Source organism: Panthera leo, chromosome B3 (genome assembly GCF_018350215.1).
Source record: "Panthera leo isolate Ple1 chromosome B3, P.leo_Ple1_pat1.1, whole genome shotgun sequence".
NCBI lineage: Eukaryota > Metazoa > Chordata > Mammalia > Carnivora > Felidae > Panthera > Panthera leo.
The window spans coordinates 19,657,965-19,683,571 of record NC_056684.1 but is presented as its reverse complement, the minus strand read 5'-3'; the positions used below and the strand labels follow the sequence as shown (position 1 = coordinate 19,683,571).

General features: G+C 40.2%; 1 pseudogene; it reads left to right on the top strand.

The window, feature by feature from the left end:
* The first annotated feature begins 5,320 nt into the window (after positions 1–5,320).
* Positions 5,321–6,080, top strand: LOC122221138 (annotated as a pseudogene).
* Positions 6,081–25,607: the final 19,527 nt, after the last annotated feature.

Sequence of the window (25,607 nt, the reverse complement as noted above, 5' to 3'; positions counted from 1 at the left end):
AGCCAGAGCTGGAGACATTGGTTGGAGGAGTGGCTTTGCTACTATAGGGGTGGTCACATAACAAGGCCTCCATCTGTCTTCCCTCCCAAACTTCCTGGGGATGTGGGGCCTCCCCCACCCTTCCACCAGCTCTGGTTGGATGCATTGGCCCATCCCTGCTTGCTCAGATGCTCACTCAGCTTGAATGGACCTTGGAGACCAGATGTGGAGACCTCCACATCTTCTAACCAGTAGAATATTTCACAACACTAACCCTTTCACTCCACTAAGTGAAGCACAAAGTGTGCAGATCCACTAGAAGTTTAACTCAGGAGTTTTTCCAGTTCTGGACATAAGGAGCTTAGAAGTTGCCATTCCATCCTCACAAGTAAAAAAAAAAAAACAAAAAACTGAACAGCCTGAAAAATCAACAACACCTCTTAGATCTCTAGGAAAGAACACAGGGAAAACCATTGCTGTCATGAGCGGAGAGACAGGTGATTACAGGGAGTCACAGCTTACTTGAGCAGACCCACAGCTGGAAACCACCGAGGGAACCAGTGCCAGGGTAGAAAAAACCTGAACATTATATGGTGGAGTGCTGGACAATTCAGTGTGGACAGTATGAGACTTAAACTCTGGAGGACCCAGTCAGGAAGGGTCCTCTGCAATTCTGTGAAATTTAGCTCCAGGATCTCAACCAGGTTCTCACAGTAAATATCAGAAAAGAAAAATTTCTCCACGCTTTTGGCAGGAGGAGGGGGAAAGGAAGCATTTTGATATATGCTACAGCACTCTCTTCTCCTTAACAAAGTCTGCCTTCAGGGAAAACTAGTTAACCACAGCCTAACCTGCTGGGGTAAGGGAAATATCCAACTCCAGTGAGCTCTAGCTTTCCTATCCTACATAAGGGGGAAGATCATAACTGACAAACTCTTGTGAACTCCACAGTCCAGAGGTATAGCTTTACTAAAAGACTGAGACCTAATCGTAAGACCATATAACACTTCTGCTCCCACCACACCTTACCACCACATTATTAAAGCCCTGTTTATGGCCATTCCTTTTACCTGGTACATCATGTCTGGCTATCAAGAAAAAAACTACAAGGCATATAAAGAGGCAAACACACACACACACACACACACACACACACACATACACCCCAAACCCACAATTTGAAGAGACAGAGCGAGCTTGAGAATGAGATATGGCAGCAATGTTAGAATTATCAGACCAAGAATTTAAACCAACTGTGATTAACATGCAAAAAGTTCTAATGGATAAAGAAGACAGCATACAAGAATAATTGGGCTTTGAAAGCAGAGAAGTGGAAGGCATTAGAAAGAATCAAAAAGAAATGCTAGAGGTCAAAAACACTAACAGAAATGAAGAATGCCTTTAATGGGCTTGTTAGTACACTAGACGTAGTTGAGGGAAGAATGTCTGAGCTAGAACACATATCAACAGAATCCACAAAAAGCAAAGAAAACTAATACTGAGAAAGGCAAAACAGAATATCCAAGGACTGTGGGACAAATACAATAGGTATAACATATGGTAATACCAGAATGAGAAAGAAGAGAGAGAAGCAAGATTTGAAACAAAAATGACTAAGAATTTCCCTAAATGAATTCCAAGTACCAAATCACAGATCTAAGAACCTCAGAGAACCCCAAGCAGGATAAATGCAAACAAAACAAAACAAACAAAAACAAAAAACAAAACCTGCTTCTAGGCATATTATTTTTAAACTTTGTAAAATCAAAGATAAAGAAAAAAAAAAAGCCTGCATGAAAGCCTCCAGATGGAAAAAACAAAAAACACCTTGCCTATAGAAGAACAAAGAATTACATCTGACTTCTCCTCAGAAACCACTTAAGCAAGAAGAACATGGAGTGAAATATTTAAAGTGTTGAAAGAAAAAGACTCTCAACCTAGATTTCCATATCCTGAAAAATTATTTTTCAAAAGTGAAAAAAGAAATAAAAATTTTGAAACACAAAAATTGAAGGAATTTCTTGGCAGTGAATCTGCCTTGAACAAAGTGTGTAAAGAAGTTCTTTAGAAAGAAAGGGGCAGAGGGTCTGAAGTGGGCTCTGTGCTAATGGTGAACAGTGGCAAACTCCATGCAGGGCTGGAACTCACAAACTGCAAGATCATGACTTGAGTCAAAGTTGGAAGCTCAACCGACTGAGCCACCCAGGTGCCCCTGTCTTATTCTTAATTGAACTAACAGATAAGTTTGTTTAATATAATAATAGTAGCAATGTATTTATGTATGCTTGTGTATATATCATATGTCTGCTTAAATACAAGTGAAATGAATAACAGCAATAATACAAGGTATGGGAGGGAGGGATTAGGATTATTTTGTTATTATAAAGTATGCACACTACCCATGAAATGGTAGTTTTATTTGAAAGTGAACTTGAATTAGTTGTAAGTGTATATTACAAATTCTAGGGCAGCCACTAAAAAAAGTTAAACAAAAGTAGTATAACTTGTATGTTAAGAAAGGAGAAAAAATGGAATCATGATAATCATTAAAACCATAAAAGGCATAAAAAGAATGGAAGAAAAAAATAGGAGCAAAGAACAAGCTCAACAAAAATAAAATAGTAATAAATATGGTACATATTAATCCAACTGTATCAATAATCACTTTGAATGTCAATGGTCTAAATGCATCAGCTAAAAGACATTATCAGAGTAGATCAAAACATAAGATCCAACTAGAGAGACAAATACCATGTGATTTCACTCATATGTGGAATTTAAGAAACAAAACAAACAAGCAAAGGGAAAAGAGAGAGAGAGGGATGAGCCAAGAAACATACTCTTAACTACAGAGAACAAACTGATGGTTACCAGAGCGGAGGTGGGCAGGAAGATGGGTTAAATAGGTGATGGGAATTAAGGAGTGCACTTGTCATGAGGAGCACTGGGTGATGTATGGAATTGTTAAGTCACTATATTGTGCATCTGAAACTAATATAACACTGTATGTTAACTCTACTGGAATTAAAATAAAATAAAATAAATAAAACATAAGATCCAACAATAGACTGTCTACAAGAAATCTGCTTTAAATTAAAGACACATATATATTAAAAGTAAATGGATAGAGAAAAAAATACTATACTAACACTAATCAAAAGAAAGTGGGAGTACTTACATTAGTTTCAGACAGAGCAGATTTCAAATCAAGGAAAGTTATCAGGGATAAATAATAATTAAGGGGTCAGGTCTCCAAAAAGACATAGTAATCCATAACATGTACGTAGCTAACAACAGAGTGTCAAACTATGTGAGGTAACAACTAATAGAATTGCAACAAGAAATAGTTGAATCCATGTTCATAGTGGGAAACTGCAATACATATCTCTCATAAATGAACAGATCCATCATACGGCAAATCAGTAAAGACACAGCTGAACTCAACAACACCTATAATCAATTGGATATAATCGACATCTGTAGACTATTCCATGTAACAACAGAAATGCACATTCTTCTCCACTTCAAATGGAACATTCACCAAGACAAACCACATTCTGGGCCATAATACACACCTTAACAAATTTGAAAGAACTGAAATCACAACATCTGACCTCACACCACAGTGGAATTAAACTAGAAATCAATAACAGAAAGTAACTGGAAAATTCTGAAATATATGTAGATCAAATAACACGTTTCAAAATAACACATGGGCCAAAGAAAAAGAAATTTTAAATAGTTTAAGCTAAATGCAAATGAAAACATAACTTTAAAAATTTGTGGGATGCAGTGAAAGCAGTGCTTAGCAGGAAATTTATAGCATTGAATGCATATATTGGAAGAGAAGAAAGATCTAAAATCAATAATCTAAGCTTTCATCTTAGGATACTAGAAAAAGAAGAGCAAATTAAATGCAAAGTAGGCATAAGAAAAGACAGTAGGGAGCCTGGGTGGCTCAGTTGGTTAAGCGTCCCACTTGGGCTCAGGTCATGATCTCACAGTTTATGGGTTTGAGTCCCACATCAGGCTCTGTGCTGACAGCTCAGAGCCTGGAGCCTGCTTTGGATTCTATGTCTCCCTCTCTCTCTGCTCTTCCCCCTCTTGTGCTCTGTATCTGTCTCCCAAAAATAAATAAACATCAAAGAAAAGAAAAGAAAAGAAATAATAATGATTTGAACAGAAATCAACAAAATTGAAAACAGGAAATCAATAGAAAAAAATCAACAAAACCGAAAGCTGGTTATTTGAAAAGATTAATAAAATTAGTAAGCTTCTAGTCAGGCCAACTCTCTTTTATCTAAAAGAGAAGATACAAATTACTAATACCAGAAATGAAAGAAGGGGCATCACTGCAGAGCCTATAGACATTAGAAGAATAATAAAAGAATTACGAACCACTCTATACTCACAAATTTGATAACCTAGATGAAATGGACCAATCCTTGAAAGACACAATTTACCAAAACTCACGCAAGAAGAAATAGGTAGTCCAAATAGGCCTCTATCTATTAAATAAATGGAATTAATAACAGATAGGTTCTGTTGGAAACAGATAGGTTCACTGGTGAATTCTACCAAACATTTAAGGAAGAAATGATATCAATTCCCTACAATCTTTTTCAGAGAATACAAGCAGAATAAATACTTCCTAACTTATTATAAGAGTCTGGTTTTACCCTAATACCAAAACCAGACAAACATATTACAAGAAAATAATACTACAGATGAATATCTCTCATGAACATAGATGCAAAATTCCTCAACAAAATATTCACAAATTGAATTCAACAATGTATTTTAAAAATTATACACCATGATCAAGTGAGATTTATTCCAAGTATTGGAAGGCTACTTCAAATTTTGAAAATCAATCAATGTAATCCACCACATCAACAAACTAAAAAGAAAAAAAAATCACATGATTATAACAATAGGTTCAGAGAAAACATTTGACAAAATCTGACACTCATTCATTAAAAAAACCCTCAGGAAACTAGGAATAGAGGGGAACTTCCTCTACTTAGTAAAAAAATATCTACAAAACCCATTATAGCTAATATCATATTTGTGAGAAACTCAAAAGTTTCCTACTAGGATCAGAAACAAGACAAGGATATCCCCTCTCACCACTCCTTTTCAACATTGTACTAGAAGTTAAAATAATGCAATAAGGCAAGAAAAGAAAGGTATACAAATTGGGAAGGGAGAAACAAAACTATCTTTGTTCACAGATGACATGATCATCTATGTCAAAAATCTCAAAGAGTCAACAAAAAAATCCAGGAGCTGATTCACTGCAGAGCCAAAGGAGGAGGGGAGAGGCCTAGAGGACACCAACATGAGCAAGTTGAAATCATCACAGAAGGATAAAATTCATCAGTTTATTAGCTTCACACACTCAAGTGAAAAAACAGTAGTAAGTTGTCTGTTTCAAAATGACTGGAGGTTAGATATTGCAACAGACTTTTTTAATCCAAAATCTTGAACTTTATATATGTGACAGTATAAAAGGATCACTGGACAGGAAGAAGCTAGAACAGCTATACAATAGATACAAAGATCCTCAAGATGAATATAAAATTGGAATAGATGGTATACAGAACATGTGTGATGACCTCGTACTTGATCCTGCCAGCATCAGTGCATTGATTATTGTGTGAAAGTTCAGAGCAGCAACACAGTGCAAGTTTTCCAAACAGGAGTTCATGAATGATATGACATAGAAAACTAAATGCCCAGATACCCAAAATGGAACAAGAATTGAAAGAACCAGGATGATTTAAGGAGTTTTACAAGCTTACTTTTAATTTTGCAAAGAATCCAAGACAAAAAGGATTAGATCTAGAAATGGCAATTGCCTGCTGGAATTTAGTGTTTAAGGGAGATATACATTCTTAGACTTATGGAATAAATTTTTATTGGAACATGATAAATGATCAATACCAAAAAATACTTGGAATCTTCTTTTAGATTTCAGTACAATGATTGCAGATAACATGTCTAATTATCACAAAGAAAGAGCATGGCCTGTTCTTATTGATGACTTTGTGGAATTTGCATGCCCTCTAATTGCTGGGACAGAAAGTACAATAGTGTAGCACTAAAGGAACCTTCTAGAATATACACAGTCTGTATAATAAATACAACAGAAAATTGCACAGTCAATTTCTGCTGGCTGGACTGAACTGATGATCAGTCCTCACAATTCAGACTGAGGGTTGTGTCAAAACTTTAAGGATATATCTTGGACCATATGGTATTTCATTCGTCTATTGGTGGTTTGGACTTATATTCTTGTCTGGGCTGATTTGAACATTCATAATTCCAATATTGAAGATTTCATTTTCTGTCTGTGGATGATACTAGTTTATTCTCCCATAAGTCTTAGAACATATAAAAATCAATCACTTTCCTATATACCAGCAATGAACAAGTGGAATTTGAAATTAAAAACACAGTACCATTTATATCCCTTAGCACTCCCCCAAATGAAGTACTCAGGTATAAATCTAACAAAATATGTACAAAATATAAGGAAAAATAAAACACTGTGATGAATTAAATTAAATTAAATAACAACTAAATAATGGAGAAGTATTCCATGTTCATGGACAAGAAGACTCAATATTGTCAAGATTTAGTTCTTCCCAACTTCATCTCTAGATTCACTGAAATTCCAATCAAAATCCTGGAAAGTTATTTTGTGGACATTGACAAACTGACTCTAAGGTTTATAGGGAGAGACAAAGGACCCAGAATAATCAACACAATATATAAGGAGAAGAACAAAGTTGAAGGACTGACACTACCTGACTTAAAAGTTAATATAAAACTACAGTAACCAAGACAGTGTGGTATTAACAAAATAACAGACAACTAGATCAAAATAACAGAATAGAGAGCCCAGATATATACCCACATAACTATAGTCAACTTACTTTTGACAAAGGAACAAAAGCAATACAATGGAGCAAAGACAGCCTTTTCAACAAATGGCACTGGAACAACTGTACACCCACATGCAGAGTAATAAATTTAGACACATACTTTATAACCTCACAAAAATCAACTCAAAATGAATCATAGACCTAAATGTAAAATTTAAAACTATAAAATTTCTAGAATATAGCTTAGGAGAAAATCTAGATGACCTTGGGTATGGTGATGTCTTTTTAGATACAACAGCAAAGATGCAATCCATGAAAGAAACAATTGATGAGCGGGACTTAATGAAAATTAAAATATCTGTATTGTGAAAAATAATGTCAACAGAATGAGAAGACAAGCCATATACTGGGAGAAAATATATGCAAAGACCATCTGAAAAAGGACTGTTATCCACGATATACAAAGAACTCTTCAAACTCAAGAATAAGAAAACAAACAACTCAATTAAAAACTGGGCCAAAGACCCTATCAGACATCTCACCAAAGAAGATATACAGATGGTAAATAAGCACATGAAAATGTGCTCCACATCATATATCATCAGGGAAATGCAAATTAAAACAACAATGAAATACTGCTACACACATACTAGATGGCCAAAATTCAAAACATTGACAACACCAAATGCTGGTGAAGATGTGGAGCAACAAGAACTCTCATTCGTTGCTGGTGGGAATGCAAAATGGTACAGCCACTTTGGAAGGCAGTTTGGTGGTTTCTTACCAAAGTAAACATATTCTTGCCACATTATCCAGCAATTGTGCTCGTTGGTATTAATTTACCCTAGTGAACTGAAAACATAAGTCTATACAAACACATGCACAATTATTCATAATTGGTAAAACTTGAAAACAATCAAGATGTCCTTCAAGAGGTGAATGAATAAAGATACTGTGGTTCATCCAGACAATAAAATGTTATTTAGCACTAAAAAGAGAAAGAGCTATCAAGCCATGAAAAGACATAGGAGAAACCTAAAAGCATGTTGCTAAGTGAACAAAGCCAATTTGAAAATGCTACATATTATATGACTTCAACTATATGACATTCTGGAAGAGGCAAAACTATGGAGACATTAAAAAGTTCAGTGGTTTCCAGGGGTTGAAGGCAGTGGGAGGGATGAATAGGCAGACCACAAAGGAAATTTACGGCAGTGAAAATAACTCTGTATGATTCTTTAATGGTGAATACATATTATACATTTGTCCAAACCCATAGAATGTGGAACACCAAGAGTAAACCCTATTGTGGACTTTGGATGATAATGATGTGTCAATTTAGGTTCATTAATTGCAATAAATGTACCATTGTGATACAGTGATAGTGGGGAAAGCTGTACAGGTGTGAGGCAAGGGTTAAACAGCAACTCTGTACCTTTTTCTCAAAATTTCTGTGAACCTAAAACTGCCCTAAAAATATAGTCATATTTAAAAAAAGAAAGTTCGGCTTGTATTCTGGAATCACATTTGCTGGACTTGAAACCAGGCTAATATGGCCTTGTAACCTCCCCGTGCCTTAATTTCCACATCTATAAAGCAGAGATTATACTAATATTTTCCCATGGAGTGGTTGTGTTAGTAAGACAATGCATGAAAAGTACGTAGCCTCAAGCCTGTTGGAAAAGAGAGACAGATTTGAGTTAAACAGTTTTGTTGGGGCGCCTGAGTGGCTCAGTTGGCTGGGTGTCCCACTTCGGCTCAGGTCATGATCTTGCAGTTCATGAGTTCGAGCCCCACGTTGGGCTCTGTGTTGATGGCTCAGAGCCTGGATCCTGCTTCAGATTCTGTGTCTCCTTCTCTCTGCCCCTTTCCAGCTCATGCTCTGTCTCTCTCTCTCAACAATAAATGAACAACAACAAAAAAACCTGTTTTGTTGAACAGACTGAACCAGTGAAGAACAGGAAATGGCTTGATTTTCTTTCCACCCCGGCCTCCAGGTAAGTTCTTTCACATCTTCCTTCCCTTGATGACCTCTTAGTGAACCAGCCCATCTCAGCTTTCCAGGCATTTTTAATGGTAAGAACTAGCCTCATTTCTGTAAAGATGGCTCACTTTCAGGTATTCAGTCCAGTCCAGTCTCAATCAAAATTTGAATCTCATATCCAAGTCAAGCTCTACCCTGGCCCAGCATCAGTGCAGGCTGGATCTGTGGTGGGGCCAGTGGTGGCAAGAGGCATTATGTGTCCTTTTCCTAGTTTTCTGTCTCCCTTACTCTCCCTCTCTCCTGGCTCTTCTAGGCTTAGGAAAAGTGGAATATTAAAGGGAGGGAGCAAAAAACCTTTTTTCTTTTTCACTGAACTCATTCTGCTGTCATAATCCTTACATAGCAATGCTCCAAACACTGGCTCCTTCAAGGACTATATTTTGTGGATGCTTTAGAGGCTCTCTGAGGACATACACACTGCATCTGTCTTAATCTGAGAGATAGGGTTTTGGGGCAGTCTCTCGATCCTTCTCTTTGCTGGTTAATCTCCACTGCAGTCTCTCCCCTGATCCGTGTCTCCTCCTTCCCTGTATTCCTCTGTGACCCAGAGGCTGACTCCTGGGGACTGCACCTTTCAGAGCTCCTTGATAACTTCTGGTTTCAGCCAATGGAGGCCGCAGCAGGAGAAGGGAAGGTGGGAGGAGAGTGGGATTGGAAACTTTCTTTCCTGCCCATCCCTGCTAAAGGGCAGCACCTGACAGTGGTGTGGCGCTCATGACCATAGCTCCAGCTGGGCTTCCCCCACTTTCCCAGCCCCAGCCCTTGCTTGGCTCAGGTAATACAATTTCATCCCCTTGACCTTCATCCTTAGAGCAGGAATGGCTCCCGCTGTTGCCAGACCGAGGTGCTCAACATCCCACCTGAAGTTGTGCTTTCAGGAAAATTCTTCAAAAAACAACACATAGAATGGGATATTGGAAATAGCTGTTGGCAACATAGAAGTATGACAAAAGGCTTTTATGTAGAATACATACTTAACCCCTACACGCCAATAAGAAAAAGACATAACCTAACATAAAAATGAACATAACACTTGAATAGACACTTTATGAAAGAACATAACAAAATATCCTCTTTCATGTGTTTCATAAATATATGGAAAGGAGTTCAACCTTGTTAGCAATTAGGAAATTGCAGATGAAAAACTGCAATGTGATACCACTGCATACTCACTAAAATGGCTAAAATGAAAACGGTGGAAAATTCTAAATGTCGATGAGGCTGTGGGGCAATTAGAACTCTCCTATACTGCTGGGGGGCATGTAAAGTGGTATGAGCATTTTGGAACTGTGTTTGACATGTCTGCTAAAACGGAACATACACAAAACCTACACACCCACAGTTCCATTCCCAGAAATACACCCAGTTAAAACATGTGTATGTTCACAATCATAAAAGCCCCCACATGGACATTACACACATGAATATTAATGAAAGAATGGATAAATGAATTGCTGTATGGTCATTCAGTGGAATGCAGAGCAACAGTGAGAATCAGTGATCTACAAGAAGAGGCAACAACATGCATGAATCTTACAAATATAATGTTGAGTTAAAGAACACAGATTTAAAAAAAAAACATGTTATATAATCACATTTATACAAAGTTTAAAGATAGGCAAAACTAATCTTAGCTATTCGAAGTTAAGGTAGTGGTTATCAAGGGTAGGGTGAGGCTAGTGAGTAGTGCCTGGAGGGAATAAGAGGGTTTCTAGGGAGCTAGAAATGGTCTGTTTCCTGATCTGGGGTGTGATAACATAGATCTGTTCAGTCTGTGAAAATTCATTGAGCTACACACTTTATGATACACGTGCTCTTCTGCCAGTACTTTATTTTTCAATAGAAAAAGACTCTTTGGGAATACCTGGGTAGCTCAGTGGGCTGAACATCTGATTCCTGATTTCAGCTCGGGTCATGATCCCAGGGTTGTGGGATTGAGCCCCACATGGAGCCTGATTGGGATGCTATCTCCCTCTCTGTGCCTCCCCCAGTCACGAGCTCTCTCTCTCTCTCTCTCTCTCTCTCTCTTTCTCTCTCTCTTTCTCAAAATAAAATAAAAAATAAACATTTAAAATAAAAGGACTCTTTGCTCTTTTTGGCAAATGGAGTTGTAACAACTGGATATCCATTTAGAATGAACCTCAGCCCTCACCTCACACCATATTTTAGAATTCACTCTAAGTGGATCATGGACCTAAATATAAGAGCTAACATGTGTGTAATGAAACCTTGAGAAGGAATAACAGGAAAATACCTGTGTGAATCTGCATCAGACATAGATTTATTAGCTACAACACAAAAAGTATAAAGTACAAAAGAAAAAATTGATAAATCAGACTTCATAAAACTTTTTAAGACTTTTGTTCTTCAAAAGACACTGTTTAAAAAATGAAAAGACAAGGCACAGACTGGGAGCAAATATTTGGAAAGTACTTATCTGACAAAGGACTTGTAGTATTCAAATTATGTAAGAATTCTTTAATTCCATAAGAAGATAAGCAACTCAAAAATTGGCAAAATATTTGAATAGACACTTCACCAAAGATATATAGAGGGCAGTACATGAAAGGATGCTTCACATCACTAGTCTTTAGGGAAATGCAAATTAAAACCTCATGAGATACTATTACACACCTATCAGAATGACTAAAATTCAAATACTGACAATACTAAGTGCTAACTAGCATGGGGAGGAAATGGAAATCTCGTATAACGCTGACCAGAATACAAAATGAGACAACCACTTTGGAAAAAAGTTGACCAGCTTCTCAGAAAGTTAAACATACACTTACCTCATGATCCAGAATTTCCACTCCTATATATTTATACAAGAGAAATGAAAACATATGTATACACAAAGACTTGCATGTGAATATTTATAGACATGTTATTCATAATTATCAAAAGCAGAGACAATCAAAATGCCATTCTTTTTTTGCCGTTAACAAATGAATGAATAAACAGAGGTGCATCCATACAATGGAGTACTATCCTCTGACTAAAAAGGAACAAACTATTGACACATGCAAAAACGTGGATGGATCTCAAAAACATTATGCCAGGTGAAAGAAGCTGGATACAAAAGGCTACATACTCTATGATGGCACTTACATGGTGTTCTAGCAAAGGCAAAATTCTAAGGACAGAAAACCTGTCAGTGGTACCCAGGGACCAGAGGTAAAAGAAGGGATTCTCTGCGTAAGGGCATGAGGACAATATAAATGTTGGACATTTATATTGTTGGACAATATAAATGTTCTATACTGTGTTTATGGTGGTTGTTACACAACTGCAAACATTTAGGAAAACTCATTAAATGATATGTCTAAAAAAGATGAATTTCATTTTACACAAATTTTACCTCAGTAAGCCCAATTTGTACAAACCTTTTCATGCCTATCATCTGGGGTGGATTTCTGCTGGGACCTTGACCAGCAAACACACTTCCCTTACCCCCGGCACCTGGCGGGTCCTTCCAAGCTTCTATTGGAGTCTCCTTGTCCCAGCAGACCATTCCCTGGGACAAGGCACCTTTAAGACTGCTAGAGCAGACCACCTTCCGTGGCTACCCGCAATATCCTGCCATATCCAATGGCCTGAGGGCAGACTGCCCCACCACTGCCCACACACTGCAGTCTTGGACTGGTCTAGCTGGTCTCTCAACCTTGGAGTTTACTAAGAGAGAAGTAGGCATCATTCTCTCTGCCCATTTCCATTTTCAAACACCAGGGCACGCTTACCACATATATCCCAGAAAATCTTCCACTAGGGACAGCTTGGTTAATTGTACCCAGTGGGCAAATGTTTAAACAGAAAATGCAATGGCCGTCTCCCCTTTTGGCAAGCACCCCGATCTCTAAAGATGTCTCTTGGCTCCACTTGACATGATTTGAGGGACTCCTCTCAGCACCTCCCACCAGGAGATGACCCCACCACTCCTATTGAATACATCCTTGATTCTGTTCCTCTCAATACTCTGCAGTTTGTTGGCTCATGCCACTGCGGCAAGGGTTGCAAAACCAGTGTAGACTTAGCAAACCCTAGAATGGATTCCTGGTAGCTGCTTGGTGCTCTTTTGAAAATATGGGAGGTGCTTCATTCCTGTTGGCCTTGGTTTTGGGGCATTAGCCCAAGTTTAAACACTCTAGGGAGCACCTGCTGTTAACGGTCGGTCATGTGCCCTCATTTGCTCTCACCTGTTGATGCGTGCACAGAGGCTGATGTTACGTAGTCATCAATTGCTAAACAGTTTTCAAAAATAGCTGTCTGGCCGGTTGAATCAGACCGGATGGATTTTTCTGGAGAGCTACAGGGAATACATAACAACCACAGTGCACCTGAAGCAAATCCTAACCATTTCCTGCCCAGCTTGCGAGGCTCGGCGACGATTCAAGAATTTGTGTTTATAATGTCTCAAATGCTCTGAGAGACCCCTGATTCATGCAGAGAATACCCTCCTACGATTATTTATCCTTTGTGGTCACAAGAGTATAATCCTGGAAAAGTTGGCTTTGTATTCCATGGCAACATTCAGGGAGGATTAACATTTTTAAAGCTGAAGACATCTGACCACTGGTTCCTCAAAAAAGGCTGCTGTAGATTTTTAATGGGCCACTGGGAAGAGAGAATGTAGCAAAAGCTGGACTTTGTCACTTAAAATCTTTGTCCCTTACTTACTGCCAGAACCAATGCTTTCTCTAGTGGGGTGGGGAGGTGATCTATCTTCCAGTCATAAGCCCAAAGACTGTGGCCAAGCCAGGGAGAAGGCCGAGAACAGATGTGGCCCCTCAAAGAGGCGTCCATTCAGAACCCAGATGCTGGAGTTAGGGAGTATGAACTGAATGTCTGCATCTCGGGAAGCAGCAAAGGTTTTCCTCAGAACCACACACTGGCAGGGCCACGCAGCTGCCTGGAGAACCCCAGAGTCTATCAAGTGAGTGAGAGAAGTGAATTCACAAAGCGAATGCTGCAGCCACACACATCCACCAGTCTGCTCCTATGCACCAGAGTGTTTCCTTCACTGCTGAGCTGGAAGGGTCTGTCCTGTTCTTTCTAGGTCTGATAAGATATACGCAACATCCTCAAATGCTTTTAATGTTCATTGGTAAGCTGATCCATTTTAAAAACCACTCCTATGGAGTGTCTGTGTAGCTCAGTCGGTTAAGCGTCTGCCCTCAGCTCAGGTCATCATCTCACGGTTCATAAGTTCGAGTCCCGAATTGGGCTCTGTGTCGACAGTTCAGAGCCTGGAGCCTGCTTTGGATTCTGTGTCTCCCTTTCTCTGCCCCTCCCCTGCTCATGCTCTGTCTCTCTCTCTCAAAAATAAACATCAAAATATAATAAAAATAAAAACACACTCCTATTTCAAGTATTAATGGAGAGCTCGTAATGACCCAAAATAAAACTTCCTCCTTGGCCAACCCCCAGCTCCTCTCCAGCTCTTCCTGGAATTGGAGGCTGCCTGTTGGCAGATGGGACAGACTCTCTGCCATCATTGCTTGTCCTCGAAATTCCTGCTGCTTCCTCCCAATTAAGACCTGGGCTTGTCCAGTCAACACGTTCGTTAGTTAACCAGTTCTTGACAACCTCTTGTACAACCAGCCGTTATGACTTAAGACTGAAGTTTCTCTTTCAAGCGTAAATACGTCCTAGTAGGAGAACAATTCCAAATGGCACATAAAATCAAATCATTTAAACCCATAGGGATTTCAGTTCTATTCACTTGAGATTCCTTAGGATTTCCAAAGCTGGGGAAGTGAGGACCACGCCAGGGAGAAAAATGACACATTGCCTCACCAGTGGCTGGACACAAATCTGTCCCAGCAGTCTTCTGCTCAGTTGCTGGAGGTGTTTTCTGTTTGGTTTGTTTGTTTATCACTGGTCCGATCACACCCCGCTGTCCCTTCACTCATAATTTGGGGACTACGTCCAACTATCTCCGCAGGGCATTTGAAGCTGTTCACAAGCAGGCTCAGATATGCTGATCCCACCCAACCATTCATCCATACCCTGCTTTCACCCCCACCTTGCTATGCAGGTTGCATGCCCACCAAGGAAATGAAAGCCACCCAGGAGCTGCCTGTGAGGCGAGTGCTTTCCTATGCCCTCTGCCTCGTGACCCCCTCATCAGCTCTCTCTGTCTCCCTGAGCCCCCTATTAGTTCCTTTGATACCCTGCTTTGGAAGGAATCCCTTCAAATTCCACTGGGGATAGAGCTATGCACTCTTTTGCGTACCTACAGCAATCTAGTACATTCTTCTGTGAAGCCCGAGTGTCAGCCGAGATCACCCTGTCCTTTGAGGTTCACAAAAATTGCCTTGTGCCTCCATCCCACATTTTATCAGACATTGAATGCTCTCCCCAAGGGGTTGTGTCCACACCTGTTTTATAAAAGGGCTCCAATTTCCTGATCCTGACCTGTGATTCCTCCTGTCACCTGCCGGAACTTCCCTCTGCCCCGCATGGCCCCAGAAGTGAAATACAGCTTCCTCTCTCTGGTTTTCCTGTCATAGGGGATCCATGCCATGTAGCTTTCTTTGTTGAAGATGTGGACCAAGCAAAGGTTCACACATCATTGTTTATCTGAAATTCAATCCAAATCAAATTTAACCAGTGTCCTGTTCCCCCCACCCCCCTAAATCTGACAACCCTGCTCCCAAGGGATATCAACACGCACTCATTTCAGCTCCTCCAAGGAAGAGAAAATTCATCTGCCCTGGAGGCACCAGGAGGCTACCACTCAGACTTGTTCCTTTTATACTTCTTGTATCCCTCTGCTGGATGATGACCCACAATCTGAGGACATACGATTATTCTCTCTGGAGGCTGTTTTCCAGTCTGTGTTGTGCTGGGGCTAAGCCAATGAACTAAACTCCCATGTCCACAGACTGTAGAGAAACCTTTTGGAAAGCTGAATAAGACCTGTCTCCCTCCAACAGATGGCAGCTAAGTCACTCAACCCCTCACCCCTTTTTAAAAGAAGGCCCAAGTGAAACCTAATAGTTTTCACAAGCATTATTTGGGGTCTGTAAGTCACACAGAGCCGTGTCTGGTTCCATGGATAATATGCCAGTCTTGGCAAAATGGTGGCCCAAACCCCTGCCTCCAGTCGTGTGAGCTCATGCCTGACCCAGCTCAAAAGCTCCCCCAAAGGGGGAGGATTTTATAACCCTTTACAAACCTCACAGATTAAAAACAGTTGGCCAGGGTCAGGGTTTATAAGCAGAAATTCCCCCAGAAAGTTCTGGGTCTATGTTAAGGTTTTAATATTGTCTTCAATATTAAATACCCCCAAATAAACAGGGGTGCCTGGGTGGCTCAGTCGGTTCAGCTCAGGTCATGATCTCACGGTTTGTGTGTTTGAGCCCCACGTCGGGCTCTGTGCTGACAGCTCAAAGCCTGGAGTCTGCTTCAGATTCTGTGTCTCCCTCTCTCTCTGCCCCTCCCCCACTCATGCTCTGTCTCTCTCTCTCTCTCAAAAATAAATATTAAAAAACATTTTTTAAACAAACAAACCAGTAAGTAAATAAATAGAGAAGGCTCACAATTCTCACTGACTTGTGCTCCTCCTGAGAATTAGCCTTGACTTCCAAATCATTATTCTTGGTCTCAGTTTCCTCATCTGTCCAGTGAAGATAAATCATGGCACCTGCCTCATGGGTTAAGTGAGTTAAAGTGCTTCATTCAACATTGACAATAGCAATTACTCAACAAATGGCAGTGGTTATCATGGGGTAGGCAGAATAGGGCCCGTCACCACAGAAGATGTCCACACCCTTATCCCAGGAACCCATGAATATGTTAGATCACAGGAAAAAAGAGACGTTGAAGGTGTGATTAAGGTTAAGGACTTTGAGATGGGGAGATTATCCTTGATTTGCCAGGGTAATCACACAAATCTTTAGAACTGAGGAAGCTTTACCAGTTGTGAGCAGAGGAGAGCTGTGCCCTTGGAAGGAGGCACAGAGTGGTGCAATGCTGTTGGCTTTGGAGATAGAGGAATGGGCCAGGAGCTAAGGACTATGACTGGCCTCTGGATACTGGAAAAGACTAGGACATGGATTATCCCCTAGACCCTGCAGAAAGGAATGCAGCCTGCCAATTCCTTGGTTTTAATCCATTGATACCAATGCTGGACTTTGGACTTACAAAACTGTAGGTAATAAATGTGTGTTGTTTGAAGCCACTTTGTGGCAATTTGTTACAGTATCAGAAGGAAACAAATATAATCAAAATGATTATTAATAGGACTATTGTCTCCTTAGAGATCAGAGCCACACATTTATATGTCTTTTGGGTCCTCCAAGAAATATGAGTGTGTAGTAAATATGTATCTGCTTGAAAGAGAGCAAATGTCATAACACAGTATTAGAGCTACAAGAGGTGCCCCCCAAAATAATGAAATAATCAGAGTGTTCATGACAATATTTAGAAATATTACAGAAGAGAGTAAAATCATTGGGTGTCAATGGCAAAAGAATTTTCAGAGTAATTTTCAATTTCAATGCCCAACAACAGGATGTTTGCTCAGTTGAAATAATCCAGAAAATAGAATACTGTGCAATCAAAAGTATTGAAGAACATGTAATGATATGTAATTTTCAGGAGATTGAGTGAATAAAGCAAAATACATGGCTATATGTTGGAAATAAGCTCAATTTTCTAAAAGAAAATAAATAAAAGCTAACCATGGGTACATGTATACATAAGAAAATTCTCTGGAAGGCTAAACATCAACAGCATTGGGAGGGATTTAAGTTTTAGCTTGTTGCTTCCCCATATTTAGAATGTTTTCTACTATGATCACATTTGTTATAAATGGGCTGTCCCTGAGAGCTACAAATGGACAGGGTGGATCAAGGTGCCCTGGTACATGGTAGAGAGTACGGGTCCTGCTGTGGGAATGTTGGAAGCTGGTCCAGAAGGGAGGGCCATGGAGCATCTCTCTTCAGGGCCTCTGTCCTGCGTCCCCCGGGTTGGAAAGAGGAATGATGGGATGTCCCTGTGGTGCCATCTTGCTTGAATTGGTTTTACTGAGTTTTCTACACCCTGAGCAGAAGAGTCTCTGAGAGAAGGGACATTTCTGCTATTTTGAGGCCAAAATGCTGCAACATGGGTGCCAGGCTTCAGGAGTGTGTACCCGAGGGTCATAAACAACCCTTGGCTCTCAGTCTCAAGGGCCTCACTCTGAAGAACTTAGTTTTGTGATCTATTCCTTAAAAACTGCACATGTCCATTTCTTCTTCTCTTCTCTATATCCACTCTCTCTCCTTCAGCCTACACTTGGGTATTCAGACCATATATGTTCTCCTGGAGATTAAGTTCCCTGTGGAAGCAGCCGGACCTGCCCATTGTCACCATGTTCCTGCTCATGAACAGGGAGCCCTGTGCCCCCGACACCCAGAGATTGGAGCCACTGCACTGGGGCACTGAATCCAGTCTTCTCAGGTTGTTCTTTGGAGGGAATAAAAGGAACCCAAAGTCCCAAGGCATAGCTTATCCATGGTGAAACTCCCTCTTCCCCTGGTTTCAGAGGGTCTCTGCAGCCAGCAGCCATGGGATTTTATAGTTCCCCCAGCCATGGAACTCAGTGGTGCAACATAGACTCTCCCTTTATTCAAAAGATGCACAGGCTTTGTCTCTGAGTTGCCTTGCTCCCAACAATTTATCACCAAGGCACGGATTACTGCTCAGGCTCCTGGGGACGCTCTGTGTGGCCACCGCCTGCTGCTGTTGGCTACTGTCTATTACCCCTGCTTGGCCCCACAGCACACCCACGTGGAGATACAGCCTTGCCAGATGCTCAAGCCCTTGGCCCTCACTCAGTCAAAGAGGCTGTGCTGTGTCCAAGCCACCACTTGTACAAGATGCAAACTGCTGAGGTCCTCTTTTGTCCTGGGCCCTGTGCTCCAACAATGTCCTGGAGTTCAGTCACTCCCCACCTCAAAAGGCCAGCCGTGTCAAGCCTGAGGAGAGTCACCACCACCTGCCCAGAGTTCACTCCTTGCATCTTAACCATGTCAAGTCTCCTGACTGCTTCTCAAAGATCTTCTGCACACCCTCCTACAGCCAGAGCACTCTCCACCACTGACATGCCCCCACGACTTCTGAAGTCTGGAAGAGTCTACCTGACCAAAGGCTGGGTGGGCATCCAGATTGCTCCTCTCTAGTCCAGATGTGCCTCTTGGTCTCAAGGGGATAAACTTGCAATATCTCGTGTTTAAGTTTGATGTTTACAGTAGGAGTTTTTGTAGCTACTCTTTCTCCGACAAGAAATTCCCTTCTATTTCAAGCTATATTATAGAGAGTTTTCATTATGAATAGGTGTTCAGTTTTATGAAATGCTTTTAATTTACACAGTGAGATAATTATAGGACTTCCTTCTTTATTCAGTCAACGTGGTGAATTACATTGCCTTCTTAAATGGTAAACCAACTCTATATTCCTGGGATATCTTTTTATATATCAAAGACTTGGTTTACAAATATTTTAAGATATTTACACCTATGTTTATAACAATGATTTGTCTGTAGTTTCACCATTCTGTAACAATCTTGTCAGGTCTGAGTATCAGGTTATGCTTGCTTGATGACAAATCAGGTATTATTTCCTTATTTTCTATTCTCTGGAGGAATTTATGTGGGACTGGTATTCTTTCCATCTTAAATATGTGGAAGAATGCACTGGGGAAGGAAGCCATCTGGACTTGGAGTTTTCTTTATAAGAAGTTTTTCTAATTATGTATTTAATACACTATTATTCATATTTTCCATTTCTTCTCATATCAGTTTTGAAAGTTGCTTTGGGGGAGGACTTGTCAATTTCATCTACATTTCCAAATTGAGTGGCATAATTTTGCCTATAAGATCCTCTTGCTTTCTTTTCACAGGATCTTTAGCACTGCTCCCTGTTGCATGCCTTGTAGTGGTAATTTGTGACATTCTTTATTTCTTACTCACAATGTGAAGAGCCACCAAGAATACCCAGGCAGAAATGAATACCCACACAGCTTGCTCCTGTCAAGCCCTTCTTAGGGTTGCCTTGACTGAAGGCAGGCACCTTACCCAAGACCACACACCCTTACTAGGGTGGCCTGAAGGCCACAGCTGATCAATATGGGAAAGATAGTTCTCGCCTCTGGCTCCAACTTGGGACAACTCTTCCATCATTCAGCTTCAGACTGGCCTGAATGTTTAGCTGAGGCCTGTTTTTAGACTGAATTGCACCTCATCTTCTCCCTCTGTCCAATTGTGCTTTCCTGCCAACACTTCCCTCCCCAGGCTTGGCTCCCAGGAGCACCCCCTAATAAATCTCCCATGTGCTAATCTTCATCCCAGAATCTGTTTCCTGGGAAATCCAACTTGCTATCACTTTTATCCCTCATTTAAAAAACAAAACAAAACACAAACTCTAGCTTTGTTAATCACCTGTAATTGTAAATTTGTTTTCTATGTAGTTAATTTCTGCCATTGCATTTGTTATCCCTTTCTTTTTATTTTCTTTATGCTTACTCTGGTTTTCTTTCTTCAACTCCTTGAGATGGATGCTTAGCTCATTAATTAAAATTTTTTAAAAATTGTGGTAAATACATAGAACATAAAATGTACCGTCTTCATTGCCCTAAGTGCACAGCTGAGTAGCCTTCCAACATTGACACTGTTGTGTGACCATTACCAACAGCCATCGACAGAATTCTTTTCCCCTTGTAAAGCTGAGAGTCTGTACCTGTTAAACAACATCTCTCCCTTCTGCTTCCCCCAGTCCCTGGCAACCACCATTCTACTGTCTGTTTCTGTAATCAGGACTACTCCAGCTCTAGATGCTTCACAGAGGTAGAATAGTGTAGTATTTGTCCCAGGTCATTAATTTTTAGCCTTTTTCCTTCTCAAACATCCATTTCAGTATAGCTTTAGTTTTGCTTCATAGGTTTTGTTCTGTCCTATTAATTATCATTCCATTCAAATTATTTTCTAATTTTCATTGTGAGTTCCTCTTTGACCCCTGAGTTAATCAGAAGCATATTATTTAAGGTAAAATCGCTTGGGGATTTCTAGTTATTGATATTTTTTTTTTTTTTTGTTATTGATTTCTGGCTTCATTTAATGTGGTTAGGCAATACACCCTGCATGATTTCAGTGACTGGAAATGTGTTGAGATTTACATCATGTCCCAGAATATGGTCATATTTAGCTACTATTTCATGTGCAATTAAAAATAATACATGTGTGCAATTAAAAAGAATACATGTTCTGCAATCTGGGAGTGCAGAGTTCTACATGTATCAGTTGGATCATTTATTTTATTTTTTATTTTTTTAACGTTTATTTATTTTTGAGACAATGCGAGAGACAGAGTGCAAGCAGCGGAGGGACAGACAGAGGGAGACACAGAATCCAAAGTGGGCTCCAGGCTCTGAGCTGTCAGCACAGCACCCGACACGGGGCTCGAACTCAGGAACCGTGAGATCATGACCTGAGCCGAAGTTGGACGCTTAACTGACTGAGCCACTCAAGCACCCCAGTTGGATCATTTATTAAATGTGTTGCTTTAATCTTGTATATTGTTACTGATTTTTTTTTTGTTTGGTCTATTGTGTTTTCAGTTACTAAGAGAGGTGTGTTTCTCTCCCAGTATCATGGGAGACTTATCTAGTTGCTTTTTTCCTTTCATTTTAGTTCTGTCAATTTTTGCTACACAATTTTAAGGCTAATTTAGAATTGTTATGTCTTCCTGGTGGGTTGATCTTTCATAATTATGAAATGTCCTGTAATGTCCCCAAAACATTAATATTGTTTTGTACAATTGGTCTTCTTTTGCCCACATTCTTTCCATTTCTTCTCATTCTTTCCCTGCATCTCTGTTCTTTCATCTATGACCATTTTCTTTCTGCCTCTTAATAGTTACTTTAACTTCTAATAGTTTCTTTAGTGCCAGCGCTTTGGTGAAAAACTCTTAGTTTTCACTTGTCTGAAAATGTCTTCATATCATCTTCACTTTTGAAGAATATTCTTACTGGACATAGAATTCTAGGTTGGCAGAAATTTATTTGCAGTACTTTGAAGATATGCTTCCATTGTCCATTAACTTTCATTGATTCCTTTGAAGGAAACAAGACTTTATTTTTTCCTACAGTTTCTTTCAGGATTTTCTTTTTGGTTTTCAAGATTCAACTAGATTGTGTCTAGGTATGGTTCCCTTTTCATTTCTATTGCTTGGACTTTATAGCTCTTCTTAAATATGTGGCTATCTGTCTTTCATCATTTTTAGACAATTCTCAACCCATTATCTCTTCAAATATTATTTCTTGCCCCCATTCTTTCTCTTTTCTCCTTCTGAGACTCAAATTACATATATTTCTCTTAAATTCTTTTCTATATTTAAATTTTTTTCTCTTCTTGCTTTAGTCTATATATATTTTTTCTCATCTACCTTCACTATCACTTATTTTTTTCAACTGTGTCTAATCTTTAAACTTAATTGGTGTCTTAATTTTAGGTACCATATTTTTAGGTTCTAAAATTGTCATTGATTGGTTCCAGGATGCTACTGAAAATATTCATCTCATCACTTAATTTCTAGGACACGTTAATCTCATTTATTTTAGTTTCTCAAAGCTTGACAATAGCAATATCAGAATTTCCAGTGGCTCTGTTTCTCTTGTCCACTTTTTTTTTTTCTTTTGGTGCAAACTTGTCATTTTCAGACCTGTTTATTTTTTACTGAATGTTGGACATTATGGATGACAATTGCAGAGAAAATTTGAGGCCCCGAGTGACATCTTTCTCCAGAGAAGATTTATTTGTGCCTCTGGCAGGCATATAGGAGGGGAAAAATTAGTTTATCTAATCAGGGACTTAGTCCATTTGAAACTGGACTTCAGTATTAGCTCCAGGGTGAACTGAGGGTGACCAGCCATCCGAGTTTGCCTTGGACTGAATGGCTGCCTGGTACAAGAGACTTTCAGTGTTAAAGTTGGACAGTCCCAGACAAACCAGGATGGTTGGTCCTGCTAGGCCACTCTTCAGAGCTCCAGAATTAAACCTGGGATGTCTACCTGGACTCCTCCTTTGCATACCCTCTACTGCATTTTTCTCCCTGTCCTATGAGACCTCCAGTAGTTCCGCTCAATTTCTCAGCTTCTCAATCTCTGTTAGTTGATCAGCTTCTCAATCTCTCAGCCACTGCTTGTGAGTTGGCAAATGCCTCAAGACAGAAAGAGGCACAAAAATGTCAGGCTTATCATTCTGTGTTTCCTTCTCTCCAGGACCTTCTCCAGGATCTTGAGTACGCACTGTCCTGGGGTCACTCCAATGTTTTCAAGTAGGTATTTTGTATATTGTTGTCCATTTTTCTAGTTGTTCTTGATGGAAGGGTTGGTCTGAAACAAGCTAGTCCAACAGCATTAGAATTACAAATTGATTTCTGTACTTTTAAAGCTTTTAAAAATACTTCCAAAATACCTTCTAGAAAGATGACAACAATCCTTGCTCATAGTTGTGGACAAGAAAGCCTGTTTCTTGGGGCACCTGGATAGCTCAGTCAGTTAAGCATCCAATTCTTGGTTTCAGCACAGGTTGTGATCTCACAGTGAGACTGAGCCCTGCGTCAGACTCCATGATCACAGTGTGGAGCCTGCTTGGGATTCTCTCTCTTCCTCTCTCTCTGCCCTCCCTTGCTCTCTCTCTCTCTCTCTCTCTCTCAAAATAAATAAAATTTAAAAAAATTTTTAACATTTATTATTGAGAGACAGAGAGAGACAGAGCGTGAGCAGGGAGGGGCAGAGAGAGAGGGAGACACAGAATCTGAAGCAGGCTCCAGGTTCTGAACCATCAGCACAGAGCCCGTCACGGGACTCAAACTCACAAACCGTGAGATCATGACTCGAGCTGAAGCCAGACACCCAACCGACTGAGCCACCTAGGCGCCCCTCAAAATAAATAATTTTTTTTAAAAAGAAGAAACCTGTTTCTCCACATCTCACTAACATCGGATGTCACCAGCTATATTAAGGTACCTAATCTTTGACTCTTTTACAATATGCTATTTCTAGAATGACATGGAGTTTTAGGTGCTACCTCTCCTTGACCCCTAGTGAGGAGGAGCCTTATTTCTTATGCTTATTGGCCATTACTCAACAGAATGTTTTTAGTGTAAATGTTCACTTGGGCCATATATATTAAACATTGCCAAACAAAGCTGATGGATGGAAATTGGAAAGCTGTTGATGAATTTACACACAGGGATCCCTCTGTCATAAGTTCACCCACTGACCTGATTAATTAAAACATTTCCAAACCATCAGTGTTCACTCCTTGTTAAGGACTCCAACATCAGTGTCCTGGCTGATGGGAGTCTCTTCCTATTTGAGCCTGTTGGGCTCAACGAAATCCTGACCACAAAGACTGGGTCCTGACATGAGGGGGTGCCAGATTCTGAAGGAATCAAAGACTCTAATAAATGTAGTGGTTAAGGAAGAAGCAGGGTCAACACTCAAAGTCCTGTGGAGAAATGACTCAGGCTCAAAATGGGAAGCATTCTGCTTTCCACTGGTTTTCATTTCAGTGGCTATCATCATCACGGACAAAGGAGAATGTTGCTTTTGCAAGAAGATTATTTTGACCTTGACTACATCTTGTGCCAAGCAACCCATCTGGAATATGTAGTCTCAAAACCCCAATCTCTCCTGGCCCCTCTCAAGCAGAGGGCACGTAGACAGCATCTTCTGTAGCAGAGGAATTTCTGTCTGGGCTTATTTTAGGTGTTTGCTTTCTAAATAATTCCCTTGGCATGTGCCAAAGCAGCTGTACTTGGGCATTTAATTAGCAATTTTTTTTTTTAAATAAGGGGGTGGGTCAAAGCATTCTTAAGTTTCGGAAGAGAGAAAGAAACCTTTCTGTCCTCAATCCCACAGCAATCTCATTGGGTTCCCTTGTGGTCACAAAGGCAGTGGTTCAGGGGCCAGACCTGGGCATCCCACAATGGAAGGTTCCAAGAGGGATTTTCACAGTTAATGACCCCCCAGGTAGCCTCCATATGTTTCTCCAGTAAATGTGTAATTGGGAGTTCCTGCTTGGGGACTGGAGTTTCTGTCGACAAGAACTTGAAGACCAGCTTCCCACTGGTTCTAAATGGGCTTTTATAGCTGAAATTCCAGATACAGGGCTTTTTTCAAAGGCTTTATACAGCAATTAATGGCTTCAAGCAAATACCCAAACCTCAGATCCTGACCGAGTGCCAAATTCTTCACTGCTAGGGGAAATTCTAACAGCAGTGTTTGTTCTCTTAAGTTGCCCTAAACAGGGAATATTTTACAGCCATAAATAACTGCTTTGGGGGAGGGAGGGGGGGACAGGTGAGCCACAGCGAGATATATATATTTTTTAAGAAGAGGAACAGTAAACTTATTATGCCTCAAGAAATTTCCAAGGATGTCCCATATATTCCTTACAGGAAATAGCCTGTAATTTTCCTTATTTCCCATGCCAATTTTCCCTACTTTTTATTTTAATGAATGAGGCTTGCAGCGATGCCCTGTTTGTGCGTGTCCCTTTAACATTTTTTCCATATTGTTATTTGGAGACTGGCTTTCTCTGCAGACTTCTTTCCACCCACACATATGGTCGCTTGTAACTGGCCGTCCAGACAGTCTCCGTGGGCAGGGGGGTCCATGACACGGGGATGGGGGGTGCGGGGGG